The following is a 15650-nucleotide window of genomic DNA, read 5'->3' as shown; positions in this document are numbered from 1 at the left end:
GGTCCACCTTCAGCAACTGAATGACCAGGACCCATAAGTGCCAAGAGGTGGTCGGTGGTCACTCGTGGTATCTGCCACAGTCTGGTTAGTGCTGTATTTCCTTTCACCTGCTGTGTTTCTTTTTACCCTGGAACTCCGTTCTATGGACCACTTTTATTTGCCCCACCATATAAATTGCTGAACTATCTTGGAGGCTAAATTCTTCATCGAGTCTCATCGTAACCACATTTATCCTCAGGTCACTACTTTGTAGTTCGACAGCATGACATACCTAACAATTAAAGTGATGGAAAATTGATGATGTGCCACGAAAACTGCTCTGGGCCTCAAACTCCGTTACAACGTGCACCTAAGTTCCTGACGATGACGTTCTTGTGTCATACGTTTTCGACATTCCGTCCATGTTCATTTTTGAAAAAAAAAGTTCCAGTTCACAAGAAATATCTCCATCGTCGTTTTCAGAAACAACTGACTACCACTGTGCTACCAGACAAGGGGTCGGTGGCTGCCCCATCCTGTACATTACCGACCTATCTCGAATGCTGTTTCCACACGTTGTGATGTTAATAATTTGGCTCAAAAATGGTTTAAATAACTCTGAGCATTATGAGACTTAACATCTTAGGTCATCAGTTCCCTACAACTTATAACTACTTAAACCTAACTAACCTAAAGACATCACACACATCCTTGCCCGAGGCTGGATTCGAACCTGCGACCGTAGCGGCCACGCGGTTCCAGACTTATGCGCCTAGAACCGGTCCACCAAAGCGGCCGGCAATAATTTGGCGAATTCCTTTATCATCTCATAGGGATAAGATAATAACAGTCTTTGCTCTACATTCTGATGTCTACAGCCTCTTACACAGCAGAGAATGTCGGACATGAATGGTGTGACGCATTTATTATTATGTAGAACATCTACGTCCGTCTTCTGAGAATTACCTGTTTCTTTGTCTTCATCTGTATTAAATATATTTTAGTTTTGTAACGTCCTTTACTTTTTCCTAGTGTATTTCTGTGGTTTTGCAAACAGCTGCATGATACACATATTTTTACATTCAGACAAGAAAGTTGGTGACTGAAATTTTCTGAGAAGTTCTCGCCATTAGAAAAATCATTTTTGTTCAAATTACTGGCATCCAACTCGTAGATCATATCCACGACACTCTCCACTATTTTGCGACAGTACAACACTAACTGCGCTTCATTGAACTTTTACGATGTCTTCCACCAACTCAGTCAGCAGATGGTCCCATACCACAGAGCAAAATTTCAGAGGATGTCAAGGAAGGACTTAAAACTCTCGTCATGGTGGGACATTAAGCGCCGCCAACACAAGGCGAAAGCAAAGGGTGTGTGGCGCGGGGAAAGCTGCGTTACGAGAGGCACACCTACTGTCTCTCCTTAGTAGAGTGCACCAGTTGGGCGAGGGTATGAGGGTAAGTCTAACGACGATTCCGGAACCCTGCGGCCTGGCTGCTGCCGTTCCTCACGTCCTGGACGACGTTAAGAGTCTCCCAACCCAAGGGGAAAGCAAAGGATCCATGGCAAAGGGGGTGGCGCAAAAGGGACACAACATCTGTCATTTCTGGGTTCTGGGCTGAGTGGCAGTGTAGGGCCGGTGTGGCACGTTGCTGGCCTTGACTGCGGCGTGCTGCGCCCGCCCGGTGCTGCTGCTCCCCAGAACACAGGGACGTGGCACCATATGTGTCTCTGCTGCTGGTGGCCTGGTTTGCTGTCGTGAAATCTTACCCCAAGTCGGCAAGTGTGCCTCGCCACTCCTCTGTCTTCCGAGGCGTGTTCTGCCAAGCCCACGGGGTGGTTACGCAGCCAGGGTTAGGCTAAATGGGTCCACACCCCCGAACAACTGCGTGACCAGCCCACCACCTGAGTAGGAGTGGGTCGTTGGCCGCAAGGTGGAAGCTCAGGCCAGTAGGGGTCGAAGGGCGAGAGGTGCGTCCGCCTCTATGGACTGCGGGCTGTACTTGCCGATGCAGGACGAGTGAAATCGGCGGTGACCAAGTACTGAAGGGACAAGTGTGCTGGTAACGAGGCATTCAACCCGGCAGCTGAGGGGTCCTCCGTCTAGGGGCGGTGGAGTTGCAATTTAGTCCCCCCCGCCCATGCTAGCCCCTCCCTCGCCACAAGATGGCCTGGGTCAGGTGATGGAGGATAGGCATACAAGGATAACTCAGGTCATAGATCAAAATATTAAAAATGTAAAAGTAGTCAGGACGCAGTCTGGGCCATCAAAAATGAGCTGGTGGCATGGGCAATTGTCAATGCCAAGTTAGAAGGCAGATTTGAGGAGCTAGAAGAGGAAAATGAAAGACTAAAAAATCAACCAGTCAAAACATGGACTGGCGTGGTTGCACAAGCAGGACCAAAGGCCCAGTTAATGGAGGACACCATGGTCAAGGTCTGCAAATGGTCAGACACGGCAGTCTTTTTAAGACCAATGCCTGGCCAAGATGTCTAGAAAGTTCAGGAGATATTCGCCACTACAGTAAATCTGATCAGAGAAAAAAATTAAAATTAATAGAGTTAAGGCAACTAAAACTGTAGTTATAGTTGATGTTGATACAGAGGATGATAAAAACAAGTTATTAGCTGACATGGGCATAAATACCTTGATGAAAGATTTCAAGCTAAGATTGAGGACAGGACCTAGGGACCGAGATGTAGTCCAGCGTGTCACGTAGGTCTCAGGGGCCCTGTGGAAGAAACTGACAGCTCTGGAAAAGGATTACGTAGGGTTCCATGCCATACACGTCAAAAATTACCCCTTGGTATACATCGTGGTACCTCATTGCCACAATTGCGGAGACACAGATCATATACACAAATACTGTAGTAGGAAGCCTGCATGCTCAAAGTCAAAGCTGAGGACCACTTAAGAAAAAACTACAATAAACCAGGCGTCTGTATACCATGCATGCATAGGGGCAAAAAGACCTGTGGTGCATTCGGTACAAATTACCCAACATATAAAATGTTGAAACAGCACCCAATTTCCGGAACAGATTATGGCTGATGGTGTCACTGAGACCAGGAGAGCCAAAAAAAGAAAGTCTCTCAGGCTCCTATTGGTTTCTCCTCCTGCCTCATCTGGGGGCCTACTCAAACTGATGAAGTGGAAAGATATGTTGGGCGACCAGTGCCAGTGGGCTGACCAGACATAATCCAACGCAGCCCAGTATTAGATAACAGCCCACATGCTAGTACAATAAACAGTGCCATGCCCGTACATGAAGGACTTTCATAACAAATACTACAGGAAAGCACTGTTACCAGCACGATGCAGCTGCAGGCAGCACAAAGAGCTATGGGAGCAGACCCGAGAAGAGTGTACCCAAACTTAGAGCTTGACATGCACGTTGTATGCATAGGGTACAAATATGGTAGAAAGGTGATCCTCTCGGCAATGGAATCTGTAGACAGGATACAACTCAAGTCGATGAATCTCCTCACTGACTTCAGAGCCCTGCGTGACCTCATTGAAAAGGTTTTTGAAAGATGAGATGAAAGATTTGGTTTGGAGGAAATTTAAATACAGTGTGTCCTAGCAAACGGACACATTGCGTTAGATTGGAAAAAGACCTGACCTGATTGTAACGTACATACTTACCTTCCATAATGTCAAGTGAAATAATGATTGGACAGATAATATTCGCTAGGTCATTCAGGAAGTGCCAAGGGCAGTGGAGGAATGGAGGCTGGATATAATCTGCTTGTAGGAGCCATACTCCCAAGCTGGACAAATCCCTTATATGGCTGCCACTTGGCACGTAATGTACACTGGGGAGGAGCCAAAAGCAGCTATAATTGTAGCAAATAAGGCCTTACGAGTAGCTGCCATAGCTCAATTATCAAATAGCCACTGCAACATCGTGGAATTACAATCACCTGTAGGACTAGTGTACATCATTAACATGTACTTCCAATATAGAGGTAATTTTGACGACTTCTTGGATCATCTCACTCGAGTCACCAAGGCATTGTGGGGGCAAAAGATTATTGTAACCACCGATATGAATGCCAAATCGCCCCTATGGTACGGCGGCACTAGAGATGCAAATGGGGAGAAGGCTGAATAGTTAATCATGACCTCAGAACTAGTTGTGGCAAACAGATGAGGGAATCCCCACACCTATAGAGGTGGAGGTGGATTTGGAAAAAAAACATAGATGTCATCCTGTCAACACCCAGTTCAATCAGCAACATCGAACTGGAGAGTTCTAGATCAAGTCACAACGACCATAATCTGATTATGTTTAGCCTTAGTGTCAAAGAGTCCACTGGGACCTGGGGTGGGAGATCCAATACAACTTCAATAAGACATATTGGTAATGCCTAGCTCAGGAGTGTGACATTCATCCATTGCCTGAGGGTGATGTAGACGTTGATAGGTATGCTGAAAAAATGGTGGGGTCTGTAGTTAGAGAGGTGAAAGCTGCTGTACCACCCAGGAGGAGAGCCATTTCGGCCTCCCCATCACCATGGACTGCCGAACTACAACGTATGCGCCAGTCTGTGAGACAGACGAGGAAGTATTACCAGCAATGTGTCATCTGGCAAGAAAAACAGTTCTGGCTGCAGCGATACAGGGCAGCCAGAAAGGTCTTCTAGAAAAAACTGAGGGGGTTAGGGTTAAAAGCTGGGAAAGATACGTGCTGCACCAACTGGCCACTGCCCATAGGGGAGTCCCCTACAAGTTGGTCAGAGAGAAAAAATAAGATCTCTCAAGGTTCTCTCGACAATCAGAGATGGCTACCAAATGACAGAGTCCTGGCAGGAGTCGCGGAAGTCCTTCTACAGATTCTGTTACCAGATGATGAGGAGAATGAGGACAATGAGATTCAATGCCATATCTGTAGGGAACATCATGTAGAGTTGAGCAACAACACCATTGTATACCCCTTTTCGAAGGAAGAAGTGGCAGTACATACTTAATCTTTCAGAAGGGGGAAGGCTCCAAAGCCAGATGGCATAATAGCAGAGGTTGTACAATTCCTCCCCCCTCAGCTAATAGGACCTCTGACAGGGCTCTTCAATGAATGCCTAAGGCTTGGTAAATTTCCGAAAATTGGGAAAAGGACAAATTGGTAATTATAAAGAAAGGAAAAGATAAGGACCATAAGGAAGCCAATTCCTACAGGCCGATATGTCTCCTAGATATCCTGCGGAAATTAATAGAGAAGTTTTTGGCTGACAGTCTAACGATACACGGGATACTGCACGGGATGAGTAACAGGCAGTTTAGCTTTTGGCTGGGGCAATAAGTGTCTGACGCAACTGCCCTGGCGGTTGAGGTCTGCAGCTCAGCCCCACGTAAGTATGTGGTAGGCATCATGGTGGACATCAGTGGCCCATTCGACAACCTGTGGTGGCCCTCGCTCTTCTCCACCTTATGTGAGAAGGAGTGCTCAGGGCCCCGCTGTGGCTCTCTGAGGAGCTGTTAAGAGGACAGGGAGGTTTGATTATTATCGCCTAGCGGGAAAATAAGTAAAACCATCACGAAGGGTTGCCCATGGATCTGTTCTGGGGACACTCTCTTGGAATGTAAATATAGAACCGCTGCTAGAGAAATTATATCTCAGCTAGGACGTACTAGACGTGACAGCCTACGCAGATGACCTCCTGCTGGTTGGTGGCCATAGCTGTGAAGACCTAGAACCGAAAGTAAAAAAAAAAAAAAAATAACATCACTTTTAGAATGGTGCCACGAAGCGAAAATAAGGATTGTACCACACAGATCCACGTATCTATTGCTGAAAGGTAGCCTGATTAGAAATCCAACCGTTAGAGTGAAAGAATCACCAGTTCTTCGGCGCCACGAGGCCAGATATCTAGGGTTGTAATTGATGAAAAGTGGAATTATACATCAGATATAGACACCATATCTCAATGAGCCCTACAAGTTTTAAACACTCTCATCAACATAGGTCATAAAAGATTCCATCTGAAACCCAATCTCACTAAACTCTATCACAATAGTATTTCAACATTAATAGTAGGATACGGGTATGGGGTCTGGGCACACAGGCTCACGAGGCCTGCCATGACCGTGAGAAGGGTGCAGAGGAATATGCTGTTACGCTCTGTTGGGCATATCGAACTCCTCCTGGGGAGGCGGGGGCGTTGTTGGTGTTAATAGGGCTGGATCCATTAGACATCAATATACAGGAGCAGGCAGCATGGTACTGGATAAACAAAGGAAAGATCAAAAAGAACAGGGAAATAATGGGAGAACAGTTAGGTGACATCTTCTGCATAATACGACGTGCTGACACCTATCATAGCCTAAATAGTTTGGCAAACGAGGTATCACGCAAGATTATGAGGGAATTTATTAGGGACCAAAATAGTCAACAAACAAACCAACAAAGGCTGAGGGGCACCTGCCCAATACCGCCGGACGCGGAATGGCCGGCCGCCGTTACGACCGAGATCCGCCGCGCTCCAGGATCGGGCAGGCAGGTGTATCAAATCTCATCAACAGTAACAGCACTTCCAATTTCACACTGGGTATTAGAAATATAAGTTAGAATGTAGATGAACTAACAATACTAACAAGATTAGAGAGTCCAGTGAAACGCAGTTTTTGGTTCCTTTTCCGACAACATTTTCTGTAATATCGTTCAAATTCGAATAGTTCGTAACTGTAATCCCTAGGTATTTAGTTGAACTGACAGTTTTTATATTTGTGTGATTTATTACGTATCCGGTACATGAAGGATTTCTTTTCGTATTCATGTGCATACCTACCTCTGTGCATTGTTTGGAGTCAGTTGTCACTTTTGGCTAAATAAATTGGCATTTGGCGATTGGTTTTTATCTTATGACAACTTTACTAGAGGGTTAACGGCAGAATAATGTGCAAACACTCTGACAAAGCTGTTCAAATTGTCTCCTAAAACGTTTATACAGATTAGGGACAGCAGACGGTTTATAACCCTTCCCTTTCGTACCCCTAATGCCATTTCTGTTTTACTCGATGACTTTCCGTCAGTTAGTACGCCCAGTGACCCTTCCGCCAGGAAATGACGGATCCAGTCGCACAACTAGGACAAAATTCAATGGGTTTACAAAATGATTACAAGCCGTTTCTGAGAAATGGTATCAAAAGCCTTCTGGAAATCAAGAAAAGAACCAGTTCAAAGTCCGTGGTCGATAGCACTCGCTACTATGAAAGCTAGGTGTGCCTCACAAGAACGATATTTACTGAATCGCTGGTGAGTATGTCTCAATAGACCGTTTTCTCCGAGACAATTCATAATGTTCGAGCCCAGTGAATGTTCCAAATCTTACTGCAGATCAACGTTACTGGTATGGGGAAATAATTCAGGGAATTACTCCTGTTTGCTTTCGTGACTGTTGGTGTGACGTGTCGAACTTTCCATTCATTTTGTCGAGTTAGCGGTTGTAGATGATTTCTAAATATATAGCACCATACTCGTAAGGGGACGTGACTGGTATACAATTCGGCCGAAAAAGTTGCCTTTATTAAGTGGTTTAAGTAGCTCCTCTACATCGAGGATATCAACTTCTAACTTACTCAAGTCGGCTGCTGTTATTGACCGAATTTTGTAATATTTACCGCATTTCGTGACTCCGCTTTAGCGGCACTTTGATCAGTAACATAACCAATGTCATCATACTGAGATGGCACCGATTGTGTCTTGCCTCTGATGTACTTTATATACGATCAGAATCTCTTTGGGTTTTTCTATCAGATGTGTAGGCAAAGCTCCGTTGTGGACACTATTAAAAGCATCTCGCATTAAAGTCCGCGCAAAATTTTGAGCTTTTATAAAACATTGCCAATTTGGTGATATTCCATTGTTTGCCGTGATTTTTTCCTTTCTTCTTGAATAGTGACCTGTCCTGTGCGCAATAGGGGATTAGTACCGTCGCTTATTAAATATATTTGTTATAAATCTCTCGATCTGCGGGAAGCTACTAACGCAGGATCGCGATTTCTCGCCTCCAAGCAGTATTTGCGTATTTCGACCATTACGGATGTGCTCCAGGAATACTCGACGCGTTTACGTGTGTGTGTGTGTGTGGGAAGTGCGTCATGTCTTCACTGCGATTGCATGCGGTTAGCGGTCAGTGGGCAGCTAACATCCCGTTTGCGGTCTGAGCCGCTTCCAGTTTCCGCCAGCCCGGCTGTGGGTGTCACAACAATACAGGGCGAGGGAGGCCAGCGGGGGACACGGGCCGCGTCCACACAGTAGGGGGGGCAGCGTACGGCCCAACCCAAAATCACTGCAGTGGTGATACGTTACTGCAGGCGACTCTTGCCGGTACGTCGATAAGTAGTACAGAAAACGAAAAATAAAATTCAGAATTTTCATCGTTGTGGAAGAGTAGGGAATCGGAAGGCACTGCACACTTTTTAATCAGCACCCCCCAAAACGTTGAATCCGTCGTCCTTGCATGGCGGCACTGCGTTCTCTGCCACCTAGACCTATGGGCCTGACACCCAAGGATTTCTTGTCGTGGGGTTATGCGAAATACCTTGTGTATATGCCACATTTGCCGAAAACTATCGCCCATTTCTGAAGCGTCGGTTACTTTACACACACTCCTAAATGTATCGCGTGACATGGTTTGTCGCTTACATGTTACACGTGTCATCATGGGCTTAATGGGAAATGCCAATAAACAATCTAAAATAAATTTGCTGTATTTCGAATAGCTACACCTATTGGTAACCGCTTCATTAAGTTTTAACTCTACATCTACAAATACGTATACATATACATAATTCGACAAATTTATATAACAACAAAATGCAAAAGAGTAAGGGGATTAAGTAGACATATAGATATCAGAGTAGCAAATCTTACCTGGAGATTAACACTGCAAGGGAGAGCCTGAGAAACTGCCGTACCCCAATGTCATTTGTGCACCAAGTAAAATATTCAACGTTGTAAACTAAATTAGACCAATCCCGCCTCCACCTGCATTGTTTAGCAAAAAGACCGCCGTGGGGTGGCGTCATTACCTCAGTGAGGCAATGTAGATGCAACAAACATGGAAAAGGCGTCTATAAAGGAGCCAGACCAACATGGGGTTCCCAAGAGGGGCAGCAGCCTATGGTGAATAACGCTGAAGATGGGTACATCGAGTATTTAATGAACAGGTGCTGAATCGAAGTGATGAAACATATAGAAGGAATCGATTTTCAGTACATGACCGGAAGTATCAAGGAATAGTGAATCAGGTAGTGGAACAAAGTGCGTGGTACATAGAAAGGGAAGACGCTAAACACTGAATGGCTGGAGTTATCAGGAATTCTTTACGTCATTAGCTACAATTTAAACCATTACTTCTAGATAGTAGCATCCATATATTTAATCCTGATACGCAATGCAATTTACAACACATCGTTCATGATTTCCAGTCCTGTTGATTACAAACAACTATACAAACTTTACCTCAGACCTCAACCCACATGTGTCCTACGGACGTAACCAAACCAAAGAGTGTGCCTAAAATATTGGTTTTCCTCATCAGGATCGACAGCAAACCAACACCTACAACGATAGTTCAGGTATACTTGCCAATGATTCAAGCGGAAGATGAAGATATGGAGATAACATATGAGGGTTCTGAACGGGTAATTCAGTATGGAAGGGGAGGGGAAACAAAATAGTCATGAGGAACTGGAATTCTGTTGTAGGGGAGGGAGTAGAAGAAAATGTTAAAGGACAATATGGGCTTGGCAGTAACAATGAGTGAGGACAAAGACTAATAGAGCTCTTCAGTAGATTTCAGGTAGTAATAGCTAATGCTCTGTTCAGTATTTACAAGTGGTAGGGGTAGGCCTGTACTAGGAAAAGACTCGGAAATATGGGAAAAGTCCAGTTAGATGATATCATGGTCAGACAGAGGTTCCCAAATCAAAAGAGATATGGAATCCAGTGCTAGAATCAGGTACACACAGAAGGTGATGTAGACTCAGATCGCAATTTAGTAATGACGAAGAGCAGACTAAAGTTTAACAATTTGGGCAGGAAGAAATAATGCGCTAAGAACTGGGATACAGAAATACTCATGAATAAAGATAGATGGTTGAAGATCTCTGAGGCTATAATTACAGCACCGATGAATAGCTCAGAAGGAAATTAAATTGAGGAGGAATGGACATTTATAAAAAGAAGGACTACATAATTTGGAAAGAGAAACATAGCTAAAAAGAAGGTAATTGAGAGGAAACAGAAAAAAGGTAACAGAAGAAATACTTCAGCTCGCTGACGAAAGGAGGAAGTACAGAAACGTGCCGGCAAAATCAGGAATAAGGTAATACAAGTCATTTAGGAATGAAATAAACAGGAAATGCATGAAAGCTAAAGTGGAATGGCTGCATGAAATGTGATGAAATCGATAAAGAGATAAATAATTGGCGGAAGGAGTGACCTAGGAAATAGAAACAGCCTTCGGTGAAATTAAAAGGAAGGGCGGTAAAATTACGAGTCCACTTTGAATTCCACTGTTAAATGCGGAGGAGACAGCTGAATACAGTAATAGAATCACAAACAGCTGTGGAAGATGTAAGTTTGATCTCCCATTTTCGGCAACTGATCTATTACAGAATTTCGCTACCAGAATGAAGATGATGGTCTCAGATTAGTGTTTGGAGTAGCAAAACAAAGGATGTAGACAGACTGAATTTCAGGAAATGTAATTTCCAGGTCGCTGTTCGGTAATCGCTCTATGGTGAACGATTGGTTTGAAAAAACTAAGACCTCTTTTTTGAATGATTGGAGGAGCTGCTCATGTAATCTATAAGAAAGAACATTTTAAATTAGGAATTAAATAACGCCAGTGTCGGATGAGTACCACATTGAAATGTGGCGTCTTCCCAGCTAGATATGCTGAAAATTAAAATTGGTGAGACAGTTAATAATGAAATTAAACATGTGGACTGGAGTACTTAACTCAAGATAAGCTAGTATATTATAACTACAATTACAGGCCGTAATGGTTACATTATGGAAGTAGACTGCAGAAAGACAAGAGTGAACACCCAGGTTTTACTATCTGCTCTCAAAAATTTTACGAGGACACAAATAAAGCTGAACGTAAATTGTGGAACCTTTGTGAAATCTCTAGGCACGGTGAATATGATAAGGTGCAAGAAGTAAAACATTTTATTCTAATCTAATTCTTTCATTTTTAGTACAACTTTCCTGAAAACAATGTTATAAGATTTGATTCTGCTGACTGTAATTATATGAAGCGTCCAAGAATCGCTGCTGCTATTCGGTTAATTGAAAAACTTCCTGAACTAATTATTTCCTAATTCATATTTTACTCTCTTCACAAATGTGCTAGTGAAGCTTGTAAATGTTTTCCCAGAGATTGGGCGACCTAGCTATGAACATTCATAAACATTTTAAAGCAAGTGTTAGGTGACAGGAGCAACTGCATGAATTCAAAAAGTTTTTAGATATCAAAATTCATAAATTGTTGCATCCATCATAGACAAGATGGCTATCTTTGCAGGGCATGGTAGTGAGAAATTTAGAAGAGTGGAATACGTTGGAGGTGTCTCCTTTGATTCTAAGTACAACAGTTCTCTGCCAGTCAATCGAGGTCCATGTCAACCAGTTTCCAAGCGAACATTTCCTATAATAGCTGCACACAGAGGAGACGTGGAGCTCGGCACCTGTAAGAAGGCCATCGCATTCAGTGGCACATAACGCTGCACGTCTCCAGTGGGCCAAACAGCACAGGAACTGTCCAGAGGGTGACTGGAGTGTGTGTGTGTGGGGGGGGGGGGGGGGGGGAGGCGAATGCAGTGTGCTCTGAGCGGTCGCGTCTTTCAACAAATGATGTGAGGTGTCAAGGCCACTGACAGTCCAGTGAGTTGTTTAACTCGCCCTGTGTTGAGGGCACTGTTCAGGTTGCAGACGCTTCTGTGACGTTATGATGATGTACCATGAATATCGTGAATATAAATCAGGTCGTTTATTTCAACATTCTTGGTGATCAATTGTTGTCCTTCATCCTACCCATTCGTGACGAGTGTGCTATGGACAGTTACATCTTCCAGGTCGGTACACAAACGTTCCTCCTTTTAGGAACCTTCAAGCACTCTATCGCGCCTTGAATGGTTCACTAAGCAAACAGATCCTAATCCTGCACACCATGCAGGGGTCCTTTGGAATACCACATCAAACCAGAAACAGTACTGAAATGGGGAGCTGTAGCCTATCTCCACGTTGAACTATCTGTTTACTAAGCAACAAGTAAAGGAACAGGAAGAGAAGTTTTGTGAGGAAATGAAAGTTCTGGGGCGAGAAGCAAAACCCTTAAGCATTCTGCATGACACAGTTCCGCCAGCGACGCCGAAACTCATGGGACAGAAATGGAACTGAATGGATAATATCTTGATAACCGGTTGTAAATGATTTTCTACCAAAGTAAAACAGTGATAATGGAATGTAATGAAATTAAATGAGGCGCTGCTGAACGAATTAATTTACGAAATTATGTAGGCATGAGCTTTGCTCTATGGGCAACTGAATAACTGAAGATGGACGGAACAAAGGGCGACAAAATAAAACAGTAATAGCAGGAAACGAGATTTTGAAGAGCAGAAAAGCGTATCTGAAAAAGAGGAATATACTACCATTGAGTGTAAATAGAAATCTAACGAACTTCTCCTGAAGCTATTTGTCTTATGTTGAACAGCAGTGTAGCCAAGAAGGGAACAGAAGCTTTTAAAAAGTGGCGCTACAAAATACTGTTGAATATTTAATGCGTAGATCGAGTAACTAATGTGGAAGTACTACATTTACATGGGAAAAACGGAAACTTAAGCGGTAACTTGCTTAAGAGATTGGTTGGTTTGAGAGGTCACAGTGAGACTTCAAGGAATTGTAGAGTTTCTAATGAGGGAATTACTGGAGGTTGAAACTGCAGAGGGGGACCAACGCTCGACTACCGTAAGAAGGCTGAAATGGATATCACGGCAGTGGCTGTACAGAAGTGCAAAGGACATACAAGCCGTTAAAGTACCATCAGACCAGTGTCTGCACCACAAACAAGTGTTGACCAGATAAAGTGTGTAGGCGGACAACACGTGTACATGGCCGCTCCGCAATTGACTCTAAAGTGCCTGGCAGAGGGTCTGTCGAACCACCTCCAGCCTATTTCTGTACACTTCCGCTCTCGAACATCGTGCATGAGAAATGAAATGCTACTTCCGATTTCTTGTACTTTATTACGATTATCGTTCCTCGCTATGTGGATGGACATCCACAAATTATTTTTATATTCGCAGGAGAAAGTTTTTATCTGAATTTGTTTCGACGGAACGAGAAACATCTTTGTCTGAATTATTGCCACCACAAACCCGCAGAACATATGCGGGACACTCCTTCCTCTACATCTCGCTGGTACAAAACGAACTGGTTTTGAGCTTATGTTGACTTTCCGTCAGTTATTATTAACTGTGTCATTTCCGACAGGGATACACGATTACAGACGAACAACTGGGACGATACTCCATAGGCACGCAATATGACTACGTCTTTAGTGAGCAACGGTATCAAGAGCCGTCCAGAAATGTGGAAAGGAATCCGTTTAAGGTACCTTGCCGATAGCACTCATTACTTTGAGTGAGTGAAGAGCCGGTAGTGTTTCAAAGGAGCGATATTAACTGACTGAATCGGTGCTCAGTAAGTGATGATAAGCCCGCCCGGCTAGCCGCTCGGTCTAACGCGGACGCGTCAGCGGACTCGGAAGTGGACCCTGACACAATCTGGTCACGTAATTAAGACAGCCATGAGATAGGATTTAGCTTCTTGTTTGTTAAAGTGTGCTGGCTCATACGCTTCTTCCTTTGAATATTGATAGTTGCGGCTAGCTTCTTCATGTAAATTGTTCTGTGTTTCCTTTGCAGGTACCGTATTCCTGCAAGAAGTCGAGTCAACATCTTTTTCTGTCTCGGTTTTTTGCATGTGTTTAATGTGGCTCCCATGTGTTCTATTTGTTTTTTTGGGGAGGACATTTCCATTGAAGGAATTGAAATCCTTGATAATGGTAAAGGGATAAGATGAACTTTTCTTCACGTGACCATTCTCCTTTCTCCGTCATCCAGTACGTGACGCACTTTAGATCAATCCGAATTTGCTAAGGAACAGGTGATTCATTTATTACACAAATGTTTGGATACTATTTTGACAGGTGGTTGTTCTAACTGTGACCAGTGTCCTCATTTTTATTTCTGTCGGTAGTAGTTAAATTCCAGAATGAGATTTTCACTGTGCGGCGGAGTGTACGCTTATATGATACTTCCTGGCAGATTAAAACTGTGTGCCGGACCGAGAGTCGAACTCGGGACAGAGTTCGAGTCTCGGTCCGGCACAGTTTTAATCTGCCAGGAAGTTTCAGTAGTTAAATTGTCCGTTCTTTGCGTCTGTAAATATCCGACTTCTGTCAGTTTTACTTATTTTACTGTTTCTTCTAGCAACAGGTGTCACATATTTAGTCTGACCGGACTTGTGAAAGGACTTTGGCTATCGATGCCATCCCCGCCGACTTCACGGACCACAGTGTAGTGGCTGTCACATTACGTCACACACGACTGTCGGTGAAAATGTTTTGATTCCGTTGGGTGTTGAATACGGCGGAAATGGAGATCCTTACCATATGAGGTGAACCCAGAAGTGTTGTACCATAGCCTCTGGTCAGCTGCGTGATAAGCCTCCATTTTGGAATGCTGAGTTCAGAGGGCAAACCCAAGGTTCTGACGAGCGTTGATACGATTGTGCGCTGATAGAGCGCGAAAATTTTAGAGGACGCAACAATTTTACAACTCTCTCTTATGTGGCCTTTAAGAAAGTGCCAAGTGGGGGGGGGGGGGGGGTTGAGGTGGCCTTCCAAACCACGTCCGCTGGGCTGTGGACCAACTGACTCCTCTGTATCATCTGATTCGGCATCAGACTCGTCTCCCTCATACGTGTAACACGTCTCTCGAGATCGACGAGGGCAGTGTTGTGACGGCACAAAAGGACATGATGCGTGCTCTGCACCATTTCTACGTTAGCCTAAATGAGGTACCCATTAATTTTTTTATTCTTTAAAGTCAGTACCGCCATTGGACGTTTATTTACAGTGTTACATTTACACTTACACAATCATGATATCGTCTTCAAAGTGCCATTATCAAGTGTCTTTTGAAAGTAGGTTAGACAATAACAGTGAAATACATAACAAATGTCATTATCATATAAGAATCTATATTTGAAATGCTTACTTAGAAGTGTTATAAATTTCCTAAGATGGCCTACTGTCGTATTAAAATGCACTATTAGACACAGAGTCTACTGCTTTGCTTCATTACTGAGTACACCATCTTGACTGAATGACAGTTGGCTAAGTGTCAGATTGTCTTGGTCAAAGAAATTCCTCTTACAAGCAGGTGACTTTTTTAAATCTTTGCACTCAGTGTCCTGTAGGATATGAAAGGTTAGAAGCAATTTATTTTCTTTGGTAGCTGTTACATCTTTGCAGTTCCTGTTTATCTCAGTATACCATGAAGTTGCCTGCTCATAAACATATACTGTAACAAACCTGTCGATAACATCCGCTACATCCTTAAATATAGCGGTCCTTCTAGTCATTGA

This window comes from Schistocerca cancellata, chromosome 11 (genome assembly GCF_023864275.1).
Source record: "Schistocerca cancellata isolate TAMUIC-IGC-003103 chromosome 11, iqSchCanc2.1, whole genome shotgun sequence".
Taxonomy (NCBI): Eukaryota; Metazoa; Arthropoda; class Insecta; order Orthoptera; family Acrididae; genus Schistocerca; species Schistocerca cancellata.
Note: the sequence above shows the minus strand (reverse complement) of the source record.